We start from the raw sequence: 18,247 nt of genomic DNA on the forward strand, positions 1-18,247 counted from the left end.
ATGCTATTAGGTTCTATAGTGGCAAATGGGAGGGTCGGGAGCAAAAAGACAAGGACCACCCATATGACAGTAGAGAAGCTAACTGGCGTATGGTGTGCTGAAGCTAGCAGAAATGATGGCTCACGACACATTGGGGCTCCAAAAAAAGAAAGCGCCAGAATCAGCGGAGCCCATTAAAAAAAAAAAGCAAAAAAATTAGTATTGGAGATAGGTCCCCTTTAAATACATCTGAGACCAAGATCCGACCTCCTAAAAGCATACACACCCCTAAATACTTAGAGGATTAACGTGAAGCTCCTGGGCCCCAATGCTAAATTTATGACATGGCTCCTAGCTGCCGTGGGCCATTTAGAATAATTGGACATTTTATGTGGCCTAGGGACCTTCGGGGCCCGGTTCTCCCCCTGCACCCCCTATAGCTACGCCCTTTATGTCCATTTTATGCCGGTATGGTTTGACTATAGACAGGCCTTGGTGGACTTTGATTTCCCAGGCAGGATAAAAATAAAAATTCTCCGCGAGCCTAAACTTTCTTCAGTTTGGGATTTGGCCAAATGCACTTGACCGCTTTGATAACACCTGCCCTTTACCCTTCCGTATACAACAATACTGGACTTCGGCCATGTACAGACTGTGCAGAGACACCGGCTCAAACAATGTGTTAAATGGAAGAAAGTTCAGAGACTGGCGGATGAGGGAAGTGACAAAGATAAGGGGAACACATAGGATTAGATTATTCCCATTCATCAGGTTTACTATCCGGTTACAATGGTTACGTCCTAGGCCGCATCCACATCGAGTAAATACACAATGAACACAAACCTAATTCCTCTTTTGATCTACACCAGATATAATATATACACTATATTACATATATACCGACAGGCGGGGACTCGGACCCATATACAGAACCTGGTATTCTAGCACAATCTCTACACAACACTCGCCCCATGGGTGACAGGTGCACAAAGAGCTATAAACAACACCGCCAAGGGGGTAATTGCTAACAACTAGGCAAAATTATACACGAGAGGGGACGACTGACGGAGAAACCGTACAATACATGATCTGGTAGTGATGAGGTGGACACCATATCATGACGACATCTAAAAAACACACGCAACATAGGTTTACGAAAACTAAAACAGAGTCCCTTTAATGCAGCTTGCACGTCAGTAGCGTCTTCCTCCAAGGAGTCCTCTTAGGTCATCCATTCCACATGAACAAGGAGTACATTTCTAAATAAACTGTTGACATATGTGATCGCAGGGGGGTGAGCAGAACGAAAAGTGACCCCAATAGTTTCCCCATGGGACACAGGATGCGCTATAGCGCACAGAGAGTCCACGTCATGCACTCGACCAGGGCATTTCATTTCAGCAATTCATTTCGAGGAGATGGTTCATGATGGATCCGTCACTCAACGTCATTTATAAATGACAATGTGAAAGCTTCACCATAAAACCAGGACAGCCATTGCCCCCTCCACGCCCAGTTCACCCTTGGATCTGCCTGGTACCAACATTGGGTCTGTCCACGTAAAAAAATGTTAGAATTTTTCTGCTATTGAATCTGCAACAGATTTTGCAAATTCAGCAGCAGCCGCCAGGTGGGATTTTCCTGCTTTCCATTTCCTTCAATGGGAGTTATAAAGGTGGATTTATGAGGTTTTTTTTTGTTTTTTACACTAATGGAAAAATTTTATCATTATTATTATTTGTGGTCTGCCTCCCATTGAAATGAATGGCAAGCAGAATTTTCACACGGAATTTGCAGAGGATTTTGAGGTTCATTCTACTTCAGAGTTCTCTCCATATTCCAGCGCTGTGGATCCTGTGCAAGAAAGCAGAAGCAGAGCTCAGATACAATGGGGCTGATCAGTGAGAGTGTTCACCATCACGAGAACAAGCGCTTAGACAAATTGGTCACATGTGAACATATCCTAACTAAAACTCTGTTCCAGTAATCTTAAAGGAGGACTTTTTAAGTCCTCTGGCACGGACGGTATTCTATACTGCTAGAAAGCGGACAGTGCACTGAAATCTGTGTGAAGGTATGTTTGCCTTGGCACCGATAACCCTCCACTGTCAGAAAGGTGGACCTTACAGTCTAAAGTCAAAGCTGGGCAGTAAGGAACGTCCCCTCCTGATGTTATTCTTCCATAGCCTTGTAATGTCAGGGGGGTGCTCCTAACAGCCCACGGGTAACGCCAGCCCTTCTAACAGTGGATCAATATCATTACCGAAACCAACAGCACCAATATCTCCGGCACCCAGGCGTATACCAGTGCACTGAATTCAGCACACCGTCCACTTTCTAGCAGTATAGAATACCGCCGATGCCAGAGGACGTGAAAGGTCCCCTTTAATGGAGCCTGCACAATCCCATGAGCTGTCCTACAAAACAATGCTGAAAATAACTGCGGCAAACAGCACCTTTAGGGCGTGAACGCACCCTCAGACTGGTTATTAGGGCTTACTCAAGCACATTACATAATTCAGTTGTTCTATATGGACCTGTGATTTTGTTTATGATATACGATTAGCACGTGGCAAGACACAACTTCCTACAACAATATATTATCCAGGAATTGTGAAAGAATCACAGAATGAGTAACTAAAAAAAAACAAAAAAAAAAAACACACCTTTGAAGCCTTCAGATGTGGCGTATTGGTGAGAGGAGATCATTTGGAAATAGATGCCTATACACGGACCCAAAGGCGCAAAAAACCGTTTGCCAAATGCTGCAAATCTACGTGGAATATCGAGGGAAGAAACAAAAGACTGCGGAGGTTCGAAACAATTACAGCAAAAAAAAAAAAAAAAAAAAAAAAAAAATTTAAAAAAATTCCCAATTATAGAAAAAATAAAAGTCACGTAGCGGGGACAGGTCCCCCATGTCCTCTGAAATTTTACATCAGCTGCCACGGGTAAATCAATATTCCTGACAAGTCAATCTGGAGCTTGTGCCATTGTGCGGCAGCTGAGCACACAGCGGCGCCCCATACACAGCGCACAAAAGCAGCGGGTAATGTCCCAGATAAGTGAGGAGCTGGCGGCCGAGATTACACAACCTGGAGCGGTCACACAAGGCCGATAAGAGGAGCTGAATAGGGTCGTACAAACACGTCGCACACATGCACCTGAGTGTGACTGTCACCACAATAGCCGCCATGTGAATAACGGCCCAAGATAAAGCACCTTCATTGTTCCCACAATGCAGAATATTCGGAGTCATCCTGGCCATGACATTCTGGATTCGGGCTCTATAAATATTGACCCGTGAATACAATGGGACACATGGCAGACGGGATGATGGATCGGAGTAATAAAGTGGGGGGTGGGAGGGGGTGACTCAAAAATAAGATGCCTGTAATGTAGTATTTTTTGTTCCCCTGTGGGGGGGCGTCTTGTCCAAAGCAGGGCTGTGGTGTTGGTAGGCCAAAGCATCACTCTTAACCCAACTCCGTCTAGTGCTCCACTGTCCAAAAAAAAAAACTAGCATAGAGGGTTCAAAACAAGAAAAGTTGCATATTTTTGCTCAAAACAAGATTTGCAAATTCTTTAAGTCTTGCGACACTGCACCAAGATGTCAATTTTCACTTACCGTACATCCCATGGCACAAGAACTCCCAATGTGGCCAGGTCAAAAGACAGGCGCCCTTCATAGAGACATACTTGCTTTTTACATATTTTTCAAGCCATATTTTCATACAAAGGAATGTCAAATACTGCTGCAAAAAAAAAATGGCTCCATAACAATGGCATAAAAAACAAAACCACAATCTTCTGGAATTGCAAATCAGTATCTGGAGTCATTGGGTGGCAGAACAATTCAAGGAACTGTGCAAAAACAGCAGGACCCGAAGAGGAATCCAAAAATCACAGCAGGGTCCAGTGCAGGAAAAAAGCCATAATCCAAGTCTAAAGTCACGTGAGATCCGTCAGTTCCTCTCCGGCGCAGGATACGGGGTGTTTAGGAGGAACAAAAACATCAAAAGTAAAACTACACAGCTCGGCCAAGACATTGCACTCCTTAAAAGCTAAGACCTTAACCAGGAGAGAACGGTAAAATGATATCTAGACGTCTGCGGCATCATAGGCGGTACGTTCCCACCAGTGTAGTGTAACCGTATGGGATGGCAGTGATACTGTACATGGTACTTAGCTGTAATTCTAGACAAAACCTATAGACAGGTGTGGCGCTGTTATAGAACAACCGGCTTTAGGTGATGGCCACATGTAGAAAAACAAAGCTAAAGAATGCAGTGGGAAAAGCAATCTCAGAAACGCATCGGCTTTTTGTTTTTTTGCCTCCCCCATATAAAACTCAAGGACTTACATGGATAAAATGAACATGCTGCATTTTTTTACACAATTAAAGGGGTTACCCTCTTTGTAATTTCGATGGCTTATCCTCAGGATAGGCCATAATGGACCCACAAAGATCCAGTATCCACGACCCCCACTGATCAGTTGGTCTGCGATGGCGCAGCTCCTTGTAATTACATCACAGCTCCATTGATGTCTATGGGATAACAGTGCAGTGCCTAAAGCTGCCACTACAGTATGTGAGCAGTGTGACTCCGGACATGTAAAAGTTACCAGGAGCCGCAGACCCCGGCAGGTGTGATATTGATGACCTATCCTAAGGACAGGCCATTAATATTGGAAAGTGGACAACCCCTTTATATAAAATATTTATTTTTCGATGCGGCGCTTCCACAATGGCCAAAAACACGTGGGCTAAGACTAGGGCAACAGTGATCATGGATTTTGGTACCACCCTGCGACTCCATCACTAATGCCAGAGTAGGCGACCAGGAGGGGGCTACCAATGTGACCATTCCAGGGGTAGGCAACTCCAACTGTTGTAAAACTACAACTCCCAGCATGCATACTGGCTCTACTGTTATTGGAACTCCCATGGAAGTGAATGGAGCATGTTGGGAGTTGTAGTTTTACAGCAGCTGAAGGGTTACTGACCCCTGATCTATTCACTTAGTGTAGTGAAGGATTTGCAGGGTGACACAGCCATCTTTGGTCACGTAATGGGGGTAACAACCAAAGTCGCCATGTAGCCGTAGCCTTAACCTTCTCTTCCTAATCCTGCACGTCCGGATTAATCTGTAACTAAACCAGAATCTATAAATGACTAAATTCCAGATTAAAGGGACGTGACTCCCACCAAGTCAAAGTCTCAACAGTCCACCCTGATGGAAATTATTAGACAAGCATTACCTCATTGTTTCCTTGTCAGATGTGCAAAGTCCAAAAACATGAAAGACCAAGGACCTCGTAAATGCAGCATCTGCCCCGGCAGTAATAAAAGAGACTCTACAGAGGAAACCGACTTGTAGGACCATCGTAAAACAGCGCCCGACCTTGCCCCATAACACATCTCAACCGTTCCCTCCTCAAGATATCAGCTACAGAAGAAAATGGACAGTCTAAAAGGAACTCCATGACTGCTGTCCTCGATAACCTGCCGCTCGCCCCCAAAATCTATAAAACTGGTCCCATTCTTGCCACCCCTTGAGTGACAACCAATCTACCACCACTAAGGCGCGGCTGCAACGAACGTAGAGGTTGCTGATGTTAAACTTTCAGAATTGCAAGTGGAAAATTTCAAGCATTTACAGTAGGAGCAACGTGGAGGAGTTTCTAGTACTGCAAAGATTTTACTTTAAACTTTTTTTTGCTAAATTTGATTTTATTTTTTTCCATTTTTGGCTAGGGCTACAAGAATAATCGCCTCAAGAGATCAAAGATGGCCAGGTCAACTTGCAATTTATTCACTCATCTGAGTGAAGGAGTCGCAGTGACCCCGAGGGTGCCGTGACCTTAAGTTGGAAAAGACACAAAGCAATGTCTGTAGCAATAAAATCTGTAGCAACTACGTAAAACAATTCTGATGTGTGAACATACGCTTAGGCTATACGCGTGTGCATATTCCGGGGCAGCTGCCGCGATGGAGTGCTGATGCAGTGCAGTCCGCCTGAAGAAATGGCATGTTGATTCTTTTTTTTCGCGAGCGGCAACATGCCACTCATAGAAATAGGTGGCCTGGCGGTCTACATAGACCTCCATTGTGAGGGGGCGGATTATGACATGGATTCAGCGCCATAACCCGCCCCCTCATGCCCCGCGTGAACTAGCCCTTACCAGAGAACTAACCATGTATTAGCAAACAGGATATTTCTCTTGCTGGGAAAGCTGTATAACAATCATGTTCAAGATGCACCAAACTAGAGGTCACCCAACTTTGCCAGAAACAGAAAAATATTCCATTTTATTTTACAGGGATCAACAACTTTCTGCTGTTGCTCTTGGAACGCCTATAGAAGTAAATGAAGCATGCTGGGAGTTGTAGTTTCCCAAAATATGGTGTAGCACCTTGATTTACTATTTAATGGCAACCAAATTGGTCCTCCATTATAGTTCCTTCAGGTCACAAAACTTTCTCAGACTCCTGAATGGAAATTTTGCAGCGATAAGAAAAAAGATTGCCGTTAATTGCAATTCAGAAGTCTAAGAAAGCTGGGTATATAGGTTGTCACCCAACTTTTCCACTGACTTTATAGCCATGGGACCAAAAGCACTTGAAAGGGTTAAAGCCACAGCCATACGAGACCTTGCGGAGGTTGTGAGTGCAGGAGCTCGGTACATTCAGCTCCGTGCCAGTCTGTTACCTGGAGGATGATGGCGGCGCCCTCAGCTCCACTTGCTCCCTATAGGAAGAATCTGGTAGTTCTCAGAATCGCGCCTTGTAACGCCTTTGGCTTTGTAAGTGAAATTAATTTCCCGGCGGAGAGAACTTTCGAGTGTCACAATCCAGAGAGATTTAGAACCTGCGGTATATGACTCAGGCGATTTGTGAACACTTCCTAATAACAGGCGGCGCCTTCAAGGTATCTTGAAATAGTGCAATAAAGGAAGTGTCAAAACCCAAATGGCAGAATTAATAAAGGGGCGTCTGGCCCTTTAAATTCAGGCATCTGTAAAGCCCATACACACAGTAGTGTATACAGTCCATACGAGTCCCTACTAATGTCCAGAGTATTCAGTGCTCCGCTATAGGCGAGGCCTCATATACTCCCCTAAAATTTAGTATATGGCCTTACTGCGGCAAGCCATGAGACTTGATGCAGATTTAAAAAGGATTGGTGACTTCTCCTTAAATATCCATTTTGGTAAATAACTAAACAATTTTGGAAATTTTGTTATTTTTTAATATTCTAAAGTAATCCGCCTCTGTTATTCCTCCTGGAAATATGCGCATAAACTGAAACCTTGATGCTACCGTTGCCCTTGTTTAAAGTCTTTCATTGGTAGAATACGACTTGCCACATTCGTAATTTATTCACAAATTTCCAGGCGGAATAACAAAGGAAAAGCACAACGCAGGACCCTTAGAAAATAATCGGCAAAGAAGCCCATGGCAGAGAGCTGAAGTTCTGCAAATTACGTGGGGTGAACTTAGTCTAACAGCCATGTGTTAAAATCCGGTATTGTGGCGGTCCTTTGTTACTCCTCCTAGAAATCTACGGATAAATTGACAACTTGATGGTAACAGTTTGAGGGGGTTCTCTGCACAGTCAGACATTGTCAGAGGTCAGTGACTGACCAGGGGAATGGTAACACCCAGTTGTTAATGTATTCATAAAATTTCCAGTAGGAACAACAGAGTAACGACGCGTTGTAGAGTTCTAAGGAAAGAAGATCCAAAAATAATCTCATAGGAACGCCAGTATTTACTAAAACAGACATGTCAGGAGTGAACACATGCCCTCTATAAGGCCCACAGTCCGATTGCTAAGGGCGCAACACCTAGCAAACCGCAGCCTTTTAAAATGGCGTTGCCAAGCAGAATGTCCGTATCACCTTGTCCGGTCTCAGATCACTCGGCTTTTGGGCACAAAAAGCAGAAGTGGCAGTGAAGCGTTCTTAGAGAAGGTGTGAGGCGGCTTTGGCAGGCCTCGGCCTAGTTATAGGCTTCCTGTCCCCTCCATAAATTGATGCTAAGTGTTTACGAAAACAGAAAATCATCTCTAATGCAAATGAAAGAGACGCGAGGTAAAGAAACGTCAGACATGTATGCCAGGAATGTGAAAAGCACTTAGCGGTACAAGTGGCGGGTGGTCAGCGAGCAGAATACATGGCAGCCGTGCCAGGAATGAAGAGCTATTAACAGGCACCATTAGAAGCGGAGGGGCTTCCCAGCATTACAGGCCTAGTCAGCGGCGACATGTATCGCAGGCCGCAAATATAACACAATGACTGGGCACACGGATGACTGTGCGATCGATGCCCAGCGTCGCAGGGTAACAGAGAGGATCCCCTATACAGAATGTGAAGGAGTAGCCTAGAAGGGTCCAATGCTGGAGGACCGGGATGTCCGAGCATTGCAGCCCATCAATCCTTCTGTAGTGTCTGCTTCAACAACTGGACATAGACATTGGGCAGGGGGCACCCACTGCTACCCAGGAAGAGGGAACCCACTGCCATCCAGGTAACGGCACAGGACACCCACTACTGTCAACAAGGGAGAGTTATGAAGACCAGAAGATGTATAAGAAAAAAAGAAAAACAGTTTTTATATCGTCTGCTCCGCCAGCAGGTGCACCTCATACATAACAAGGCGCACCCTCTGACAGGGCCATGCACCAGCCTCAAAATCGACACTACCCCATAGCTGGCACATTTTAAGGTACAGCAATAAACTGGAAGTCGCAGTCAAGTCTGCTTTAAAGGGATCCTATCACTCAGACATGATTTTTTCCAATACTGTGCAAGCGGCCATTTTCTTGTGGCCTGTGGGCATGTGCAGACTGCTCCGCCCAAGGCCTTAGAAGTTACAACCCACCGCCGGAAGAATAGGAGGAAGATGACGCTGCTGAAGAAGAGGAGGCGGCGCTGGAGAGAGCTCTCTCGCAGCATTGGGGACGCTCCCAAAGCTGTCTGAGTGCTGGGGCCCGCCCCCAATGCTGCGAGAGAGCTTATTAGCATACTGACAAGAACCGGGATTGCAGGCAAAGGGAATAAAAAGAGGGCAAAGGTAAGAAAAAGAGGTCCAATTTGTGCAATAATCAGGCTTGTGCAATAAAGTAACTTTTTTATGACTGGAAATCTCCTTTAAGGTAAAACTCCATGGACCAGACTGTTTCAGCGCTGTCTTCGGGTTCCTGGTCGGTTCCGAATCAGGGTTGTGTGATCGAAACCAGTACCTGGCAGTCTCTATTACCTGTACTATTAGGGTACATTAGGGTAAGATTAGATTATACTAGTGAAGCCAGCCATTACAGTACAGATAGCTACCTGTGGACAAGGGAGGGGAGGCAGAAGGTGGATGGACTAGGGCAGACCTGGGCAAAGTCCGGCCCGCGGGCCATATCCGGCCCTCTGACTGATTCAGTCCGGCCCGCACAGCTTTGACTAGGGGGCATGTCTAGGGGGCGTGTCTAGGGGGCGTGTCTTAGTGCTGGCCGAAGATGGAGATGTGGAGCGTGTCATAAAGTACTGAGAGATGTAAGGTGAGCTGCAGGGTGGAAAGAGAGTGTGTGTGTGCCTGTCTATGTGTGTGCCTGTCTATGTGTGTGCCTGTCTATGTGTGTGCCTGTCTATGTGTGTGCCTGTCTATGTGTGTGCCTGTCTATGTGTGTGCCTGTCTATGTGTGTGCCTGTCTATGTGTGTGCCTGTCTATGTGTGTGCCTGTCTATATATCTGTGTGTGTGTGTCTCAGTAACCTAGGGGCAGAGATGGAAGGGGAATGTTATACTAGGGCAGAGATGGCAGATGGAGGGGGGGGAACATGAAACTGGGGGAGAGATGGAGGGGGGGGGGGACATGAAATGGGGAAAATAAAGGGGGATATGAAACTGAGGGAGAAATGGAGGGGGGGGGACATGAAACTGGGGGTAGATGAAGAGGGCACAGACTGGGGGGACATTAAACCGTGGAGGAAGCTGTAGGGGGACCTGTCTGCCTCTAGTTGCCCCCAGTTTAATGTCACCCTCCAGCTACCCCTACAGTTTAATGTCTGCTTCCTGATTTTAATGTCCCCCTCTAGTTGCCCCCAGTTTAATGTCACCCTCCAGCTACCCCTACGGTTTCATGTCCCGCTCCAGTTGTCAATTTATTGCCGCCCTCCAACTACCCCCCACTGTTTAATGTCCCCCTCCAGCTGCTCCAGTTTCATGTCACCTCTAGTTTCCCCCAGTTTATACTGGGGCACCAGGAGAGGGACGTAATACTGTGGGGCAGTTGGAAGGGGACATTACAATGTGGGGGCATATAATGTACGGGTGACTGTAGGAGGATTGTACTGTGTGGGGGCACATGGAAAGATGATTGGGAATGGGCGGAGTCAACGTAGAAGTGGGTGGAGCTAAATTTGTCGTGGCGCGGCCCTCTAGCATAGTTTCAATTTCTTATACGGCCCCATGGGAAAATTAATTGCCCACCCCTGGACTAGGGTGCTGGTTCTGATCATGTGACCATGATTCGGAACCAGCCTGAACACCCAACGTGCAGCCCCAGGATACTCTCCCTTCTTGTGGCGGTTGCAGAAAAGAGTATAGGCCTCATTCAGACAGATGTATTTTTGGTCCAAGTGCACAGAGTGTGTATAACGGACCCATAGTAGTGCACACCGCAAGACACACGACCATCTGAATATGAAACACGCACAAAAAAAAACCCACACATACATTTTTGGACAATTTTTCATACGGCCATAGGAATGAGGCCTTAAAGTGCTATCGAGATTTTCAAAATTAGCCCTTAGAAAATTACATTTGGGGGTCCCCCTTCAATCAGCCAATTTCACTTACAGATCAATACTGTAATACAGAAATCGTAAACCTGGGGCAACAGAGTTCGAAGAATTCCTTAAGGACTACCAATATGGAAAATACCAGGAACCAGCCGAGATCCCCTTTAAACTAAACCAGTGACCTACTGCGCTGTCTGACAACATTAACACACGGTGTAAGCACAAAGTGAGAAGACCGAAGGCTGAAGAGTCACCGAAACACCTAAAATCTAAAAATTTCCAGCTTCAGTATTGGGGTGGGGGCACGTCCTATGACAAATGTACCTTGCATATACGTCACTAATTGCACAGCGAGCGCAACACAGAAATAAAATCACATTTGCAAGACCTGACAGCCACAGGTTTCCTGCTGCAAAGAGAATCAGTAAAAATTTCCCCACGAATAGATTTGCATCTCATTAGCTTCATCAAAACTTTTCTTCTTAAGAAATGACCCAGATATAAAAGATAAGATTGATGCATTTAAAAAATTTTTAATTCCTCTGTTGTAATAAAAAGACGTGTTACATACAGTATTGTGGTGAGCTGAGCATCCGACTGAATAGGGGGAAGTATGACGAAAGCCAAATATGTGAGCCCCAGCAGCGACAGATCGGGCCCCTCCTCACACTGATCCTGTCAGGGGCCACTTACATTGTAACAAAACCAGATCAGTTTGTGTGTTTTTTGTTAGTTTTTGACAAAAGAGTGGCATACTCTAGGGCTAGTTCACACGTATAAAAAGCCTAGCTTATTTTGGCACTGAAAATTCAGCGTCGCTTTTTGTTTACGCTGTTTTTTGCATTGGACGCTGTTTTTGACACTGTTTCAGTTACTGATTTTTTTTAAGCTTTTTTTTAACCAGCCCATTTTTTAACTAGCCAGCCCACTGGGCATGGCCAAAAACCACCCCTTTTTGTCTCCAGGTGCCATTTTAGCTCACAACTCGGACAGAGCAGAGCTGACAGCTTTTTAATATCAAAAAATTGAAAAAAAAAAATGGCATGGAATCTGATGTTCTTTTTCACAAAATGGCTGCAGGAAGAAGCCAACACCCAGGACCACTCCTCTGGGATGTGACTTCATAAAATGTGACATAACAAGCCTCGCTGTTTCAGTCGCTTTTTTGCCAAAACAGCAGCAAAAAAAGCGACCAAAATCAGCAAGGCTTTTTTTTTTTCAGCGCCCCATAGACTCCCATTGATTTCTTCAGGCTGAAAACGCCTGAAGACAGGTCATGTTGCTTCTTTTTCTGCTAGCAAAAAAAGCTAACAATAAAAAAAGCTAGCAGAAAAAAAAAAAAAAAGCTAGCTGTTCACATAGGGCTCCATTGCAAGGGCTAATTCACACGTGAACTGCCCGCGCGGGTTTTGACACCGAGAGAGACGCAGCGAGCCGCATCTCTCTCTGGTCAAAACCCACCTGCCCTTTCCCCTCCGCTGTCGGCTCAAATGAATGAGCCGACATAGGAGGGTGCTGCCGCCTGAAGATAGGGCAGGTCGCTTCTTTTCTCCGCTAGCAGCAGCCCGCCACTAGCGGAAAAAAGAAGCCTGGCAGTCTACATAGACCACCAATGTAAGGGGCGGATTTTGGAGCAAAATCCGCTGTCAAAATCCACCCCTTTGCCCCCGTGTGAATGAGCCCTAAAGGGGCTGATTTTGAAGCAAAATCAGCTGTCAAAATCAGCCTCCATGTCCCCGTGTGAACTCCTTTTCAGTTAGCTAGGAACAGTATATATAAAATCACATATGTATATATGTGGGGTCTCTTACTGAAACCTCATCAGTAGTGATCATCAGTTACATCCTATATTATACTCCAGAGCTGCGCTCACTATTCTGCTGGTACAGTCACTGTGTACATACATTACATTACTTATCCTGTATTATACTCCAGAGCTGCGCTCACTATTCTGCTGGTACAGTCACTGTGTACATACATTACATTACTTATCCTGTATTATACTGCAGAGCTGTGCTCACTATTCTGCTGGTACAGTCACTGTGTACATACATTACATTACTTATCCTGTATTATACTGCAGAGCTGTGCTCACTATTCTGCTGGTGCAGTCACTGTGTACATACATTACATTACTTATCCTGTATTATACTCCAGAGCTGCGCTCACTATTCTGCTGGTGCAGTCACTGTGTACATACATTACATTACTTATCCTGTATTATACTCCAGAGCTGCGCTCACTATTCTGCTGGTACAGTCACTGTGTACATACATTACATTACTTATCCTGTATTATACTCCAGAGCTGCGCTCACTATTCTGCTGGTACAGTCACTGTGTACATACATTACATTACTTATCCTGTATTATACTCCAGAGCTGCGCTCACTATTCTGCTGGTACAGTCACTGTGTACATACATTACTTATCCTATGTTACACCATGAACCAGAGCTGTATTAACAATTTAGCAGACTTCAGAGCTGGAACCTCCCAGCATTCTCTTCCTGCACACCTTGTACTGAGCTTGCTCTGGTAATATAAGTTCTAGGATTCTCTGCACCAGGCACTGTACATACCTGTGATATAGTTGCTGTAACCCTGCACCGATACTAGACTAGTAATGTAATACACAGTGATGTCACGTCTTGTATATAAACCGCACAATGGTGTCCCAGTTTACTACACATGGCACAATAACAAAGAGCTTTCAAGAGTTTCCTCCTTAAAACAAACACAAGCACATACATGACTAAGATAAATGCTTCTATCAAGTTGCTAGGTTGTGCCTGTCAGGCCATGCTGGGTGTTGTAGTACCACCATAGCTGGAGAGTCACAGGTTAATGATCAAATGTACATAGAGAGCACAAAAACACACAAAAACCACAGAAAATCTGATAACCCGGCCCTGAGAACGCAATATAATGTGTAATATCAGAGGAAAGAGCAAAAGGAGGAAATGTACAGGACGAGAAAGAGATACATAGACAGGAGACAGACAGATACATATATAGATACATAAAAGATACATACACATAAGTTACAGATGTGACAAGATATATAGACATAACAGACAGATGTGAGATACATATATAGATAAAAGATAAACACAAGATACAGACATTAGATAGATAGAGATGATAGATAGATAGATAGATAGATTAGATATGTGATAGTTATATAGACATAGGATAGACAGATCTCATATCTATCTGTATCATGACTACTGCATCTGTTTTATCTGCTCATAGAAACAGATATGAGACAACTACGACAGATAGAGACAGCCATACAGCAGATATGAGATATCCATGAGACAGCTATATATCAAGATACAGTCAGAACTCTATAGATACTGTGGACTGACTGAGTCTCTACTTAGATACATAAAAATATATAAAGACATTTCACATAGATACTATAGACAGACTGTATATACAGAGATACTATACAGACTGTATATACAGAGATACTATACAGACTGTATATACAGAGATACTATACAGACTGTATATACAGAGATACTATACAGACTGTATATACAGATACTGTAGACAGACTGTATATACAGAGATACTGTAGACAGACTGTATATACAGATACTGTAGACAGACTGTATATACAGAGATACTGTAGACAGACTGTATATACAGAGATACTGTAGACAGACTGTATATACAGAGATACTGTAGACAGACTGTATATACATAGGTACTATAGACAGACGGTATATACAGAGATTCTATAGACAGACTGTATATACAGAGATGCTATAGATAGATTACAGATATTGTAGATACAGACAGATTACACAAGTATTTGGGAAACCTTTAAGAGCCATTTCCTACTTTCCAGGTTACAGTTCGTCTGCTAGTTGCCCGGCAGGTAGACCTATCCTATCCCCGTCCACCACCAGGCTATTTCTATGTGCAATGACTCCTCGCATTTCTCCGCACAGTTTTTTTTATAAAATAATCAATCTCCAACGCTGCACTATAAAGAGAAAACCTGCCACCAAGCGACTGAGATGACCCCAGACTGCGCCCCCTCACCTGTACCCAGTGACAGCGCCCAGGTGCCAGAGACGATCCTGCACAGAGTTCTATATACAAGTCCGTCTGAGCATCATCTCGCGGGCACATCACAACCTGCAATTTCCTATTTTCATCATGAGTAACTGCCATATAGGGCACTGCCCTCGCCAATGGGAGGGACGGCCTCTGCCCACACCAGGTGCTTCCTACTTAACACCTTCACACTCAAAATGCACAAGATCCTAAAAATATATACACACACATCTATATCCATCAGTTGATTACTGGTTATCAGATCCTGGGAAATTAAGGTAACAACCCATATGACTATCATTAAAGTGAACCTTTCACCACCGCCAGCTCTTTTCATCCTCCAATAGCCTCTCTCCACCGATTCTGCCACAGTTAGAATTTTCCCATGTTCTTGAGCAATCGGTGCAGTTAGTTTTGGTGCCCGATATCCTAACTAGACTCCTTAATGTCAAGTGGGTGGTGTCAGGCGGCAGCAGAGAAAGGGGTGTGACTCAGCTGTGATACTGTGGTTCCTACTGGAGCTCTGAGTCACGCCCCTTTGCCAGATCCACCATCCACTTGACATTAGGGAGTCTAGTTAGGATATCAGGCACCAAAACTAACTGCCCCGATTGCTCAGGAATCAGCTAGATTAAGCAGCTGTAACAGCAGAACTATCATTATCACACAGCTTTGCTGGAAACAGATAAGACACAAGGCCTTGTTTGCTTTATTGACATGTAGACAATGCAAAATAACAGGACAAGAATTTGTCTACAATGTTTGCACAGTGCAAATATGTGGTGTAAACAAGTTATGCCACTGCCATGCCAAGGAGCACGCACAACATGCCAAGATGACAACATGGGCAAGCAGGGAGATGCCCGCGCCACTGCCAGGTGCAAATATGGATCGCCTGGATGACAGTAGCACAGAAAGAAACCCAGGAAAATTGATTTCCTACTCAGAAATCTGGGAAAGCTGGGTGATAACAATAGCCCTACCACTACAGCTTATCACCCAACTTTCCTAGGAACGGAAACAAGGGAACACAAGAAGATGCCTGTGCCACTCACAGGGGCGGGTGCAAATACGAATGCACTAACAGATCGCAGTAGGAGTCATGCACAGGACAACATGAGCAGAGGACGTATTCCAGCACAATAGATTTGCTACTCAGGAGTCTGGGAAAGCTGAGTGACAAACTGTTAGAGCTCAGTTGAATGTAGTGTGGTGGTGCAAGGAAGCCAACCAGGCAGGGTAGTGGTTGATGGGTATTGTGAATGCTTACAATTACCCAATGTCACGATTCTAAGACAAGCGGCGCCAAGTGGCAGCTGCTGATCTTCCCACCTTAAACCTGACAGAAGGTGCCACGTGACCACACCACTTCTTATTCTCGGAGAAAGGGCCATAAAATTTCCTACAGGCGCACCCACCACCCTAGATGAATGGAGGCAGAGGCGACGACTAATTCCTGGGATATTGGCGGTAATCTTATATCTCTAGATCTCCCTAAAAACATAGCAACCAGATGATAATCCGTAGGATAGGGGCTCGCGTCTGATTGGGTGCGGAGCGTACAGTGTACACAGCGCCAGGTTAAACATTACTGCTGCTATACGGTGCCTGGAGCGCAGAGCGGCTTTAGTCACTTCATGTGACCTCGTGTAAAATTTCCACTGACTTCCCCCGGGGTGACAAGGATGAATTCACACACCGCAGAATTTTTGCAGAAATTTCAGGCATCAGAATAAAGATTGTAGAATTCTGCTGCTGCAAAAACTGAACAGAAGTCTATGGAGGAGATGTCCTCAATGATGGCCAGGCCGCTGCTAGAAACAGTGCGAACCAGACAGACCCAGGGCAGGAGAGATAAGACCACAAGAACAAACACCAGGAATAACCCCCAGCGCTTGGGGTAAAAGGGTAGGGGGTCAGTGACTGTGTAACTAGGCAGGTGGAGGATACTCGGATGGTGAATGAATGATGGGACAAGAGTGAAGATTTCTCTATTTTTATTTTTTTAACTAGAGCACCAGTGTGCAGTGACAGGGGATTGTATATCCTTGGTGGGCTACAGTACGGAGCAGATTTATGTCAGTCAGGGGGCCGGTGTGCAGAGTACCAGGGGCAACACTTATAAACTGCAAGGTATCAGAAGATGAAACTATGGGGCTACAAAGAGAGACAGGGATGTTTGTAATGACAATAAATTGGGGGTGTTAGGGGTTGTCTGCAGTGATTCAGTGAGCAGCACCGGGCCAGTGGGCAGCAGAGAAGGAAGGGGGTTGTACTGATGCAGTGGGCAGTACCAGCCAGGTCAGAGGCAGCGTAGGAGATGGGCTGCACCAGGTCAGTGGGCATTATAGGGGTGTCACTGTATAGAGTAGGAGGGTCAGTGTGCAGTGTACAGGGGGATGCACTGGATTGCAGTACAGGAGGGTCAGTGAGCAGTGTAGGAATATTGGGAGAGGGGATAACACCAGGGGGATCAGGATGGGTCACAGAGAGGATGCACTGGGTCAATTGACAGTACGGTGGGGGGCAATGTACTGGGCCAGATTGCAGTGTAAGGGGATCAGTATGTTATACAGGAGGGCTGCACTGGATCAGTGTACAGTGCAGGGGTCAGTGTGGTATGGGGGGTCTGCACTAAGTAAGTGTGCGGTGCAGGGGGGGGGGGTCAGTATGTTATGCAGGGGGCTGCATGGGTCAGTGTGCAGTGGTCACTGTTATTGGGGGCTGCACTGGATCAGTGTGCAGGGGTCAATGTGTTATGCGGGGGGGGGGTCAGTGTATTATGCAGAGGAGTGATCAGTGTGTTATGCAGGGGGCAGCACTGGGTCAGTGTGCAGTGCAGGGGTCAGTGTGTTATGCGGGGGCCTGCACTGGGTCAGTATATTATGCAGGGGGGGGGGGCTGCACTGGGTCAGTGTATTATGCAGGGGGGGGGGCTGCACTGGGTCAGTGTATTATGCAGGGGGGGGGCTGCACTGGGTCAGTGTATTATGCAGGGGGGGGGCTGCACTGGGTCAGTGTATTATGCAGGGGGGTGGCTGCACTGGGTCAGTGTATTATGCAGGGGGGGGGCTGCACTGGGTCAGTGTATTATGCAGGGGGGGGGGCTGCACTGGGTCAGTGTATTATGCAGGGGGGGGCTGCACTGGGTCAGTGTATTATGCAGGGGGGGGGCTGCACTGGGTCAGTGTATTATGCAGGGGGGGGGCTGCACTGGGTCAGTGTATTATGCAGGGGGGGGGCTGCACTGGGTCAGTGTATTATGCAGGGGGGGGGGCTGCACTGGGTCAGTGTATTATGCAGGGGGGGGGGCTGCACTGGGTCAGTGTATTATGCAGGGGGGGGGGCTGCACTGGGTCAGTGTATTATGCAGGGGGGGGGGGGGGCTGCACTGGGTCAGTGT

At 45.8% G+C, this 18,247-nt stretch overlaps 1 protein-coding gene across 2 annotated transcripts in view; it reads right to left on the reverse strand.

Annotated features, from left to right (window-relative positions):
* Positions 1-18,247, reverse strand: part of MGAT5 (alpha-1,6-mannosylglycoprotein 6-beta-N-acetylglucosaminyltransferase) — a 61,612-nt gene that overhangs the window by 43,007 nt on the left and 358 nt on the right. Inside the window, exon 1 of one of the 2 annotated variants that reach the window (XM_075284562.1) lies at positions 14,830-14,894. The exons of the other annotated variant lie outside the window; for it this stretch is intronic. The gene's annotated coding sequence lies outside the window, so the exon portion shown is untranslated. Of the gene's footprint in view, positions 1-14,829; positions 14,895-18,247 lie in introns of those variants that run through there. 2 annotated transcript variants of the gene reach the window in all.

The sequence above is a fragment of the Leptodactylus fuscus genome, chromosome 8 (genome assembly GCF_031893055.1).
Source record: "Leptodactylus fuscus isolate aLepFus1 chromosome 8, aLepFus1.hap2, whole genome shotgun sequence".
Lineage (NCBI taxonomy): Eukaryota > Metazoa > Chordata > Amphibia > Anura > Leptodactylidae > Leptodactylus > Leptodactylus fuscus.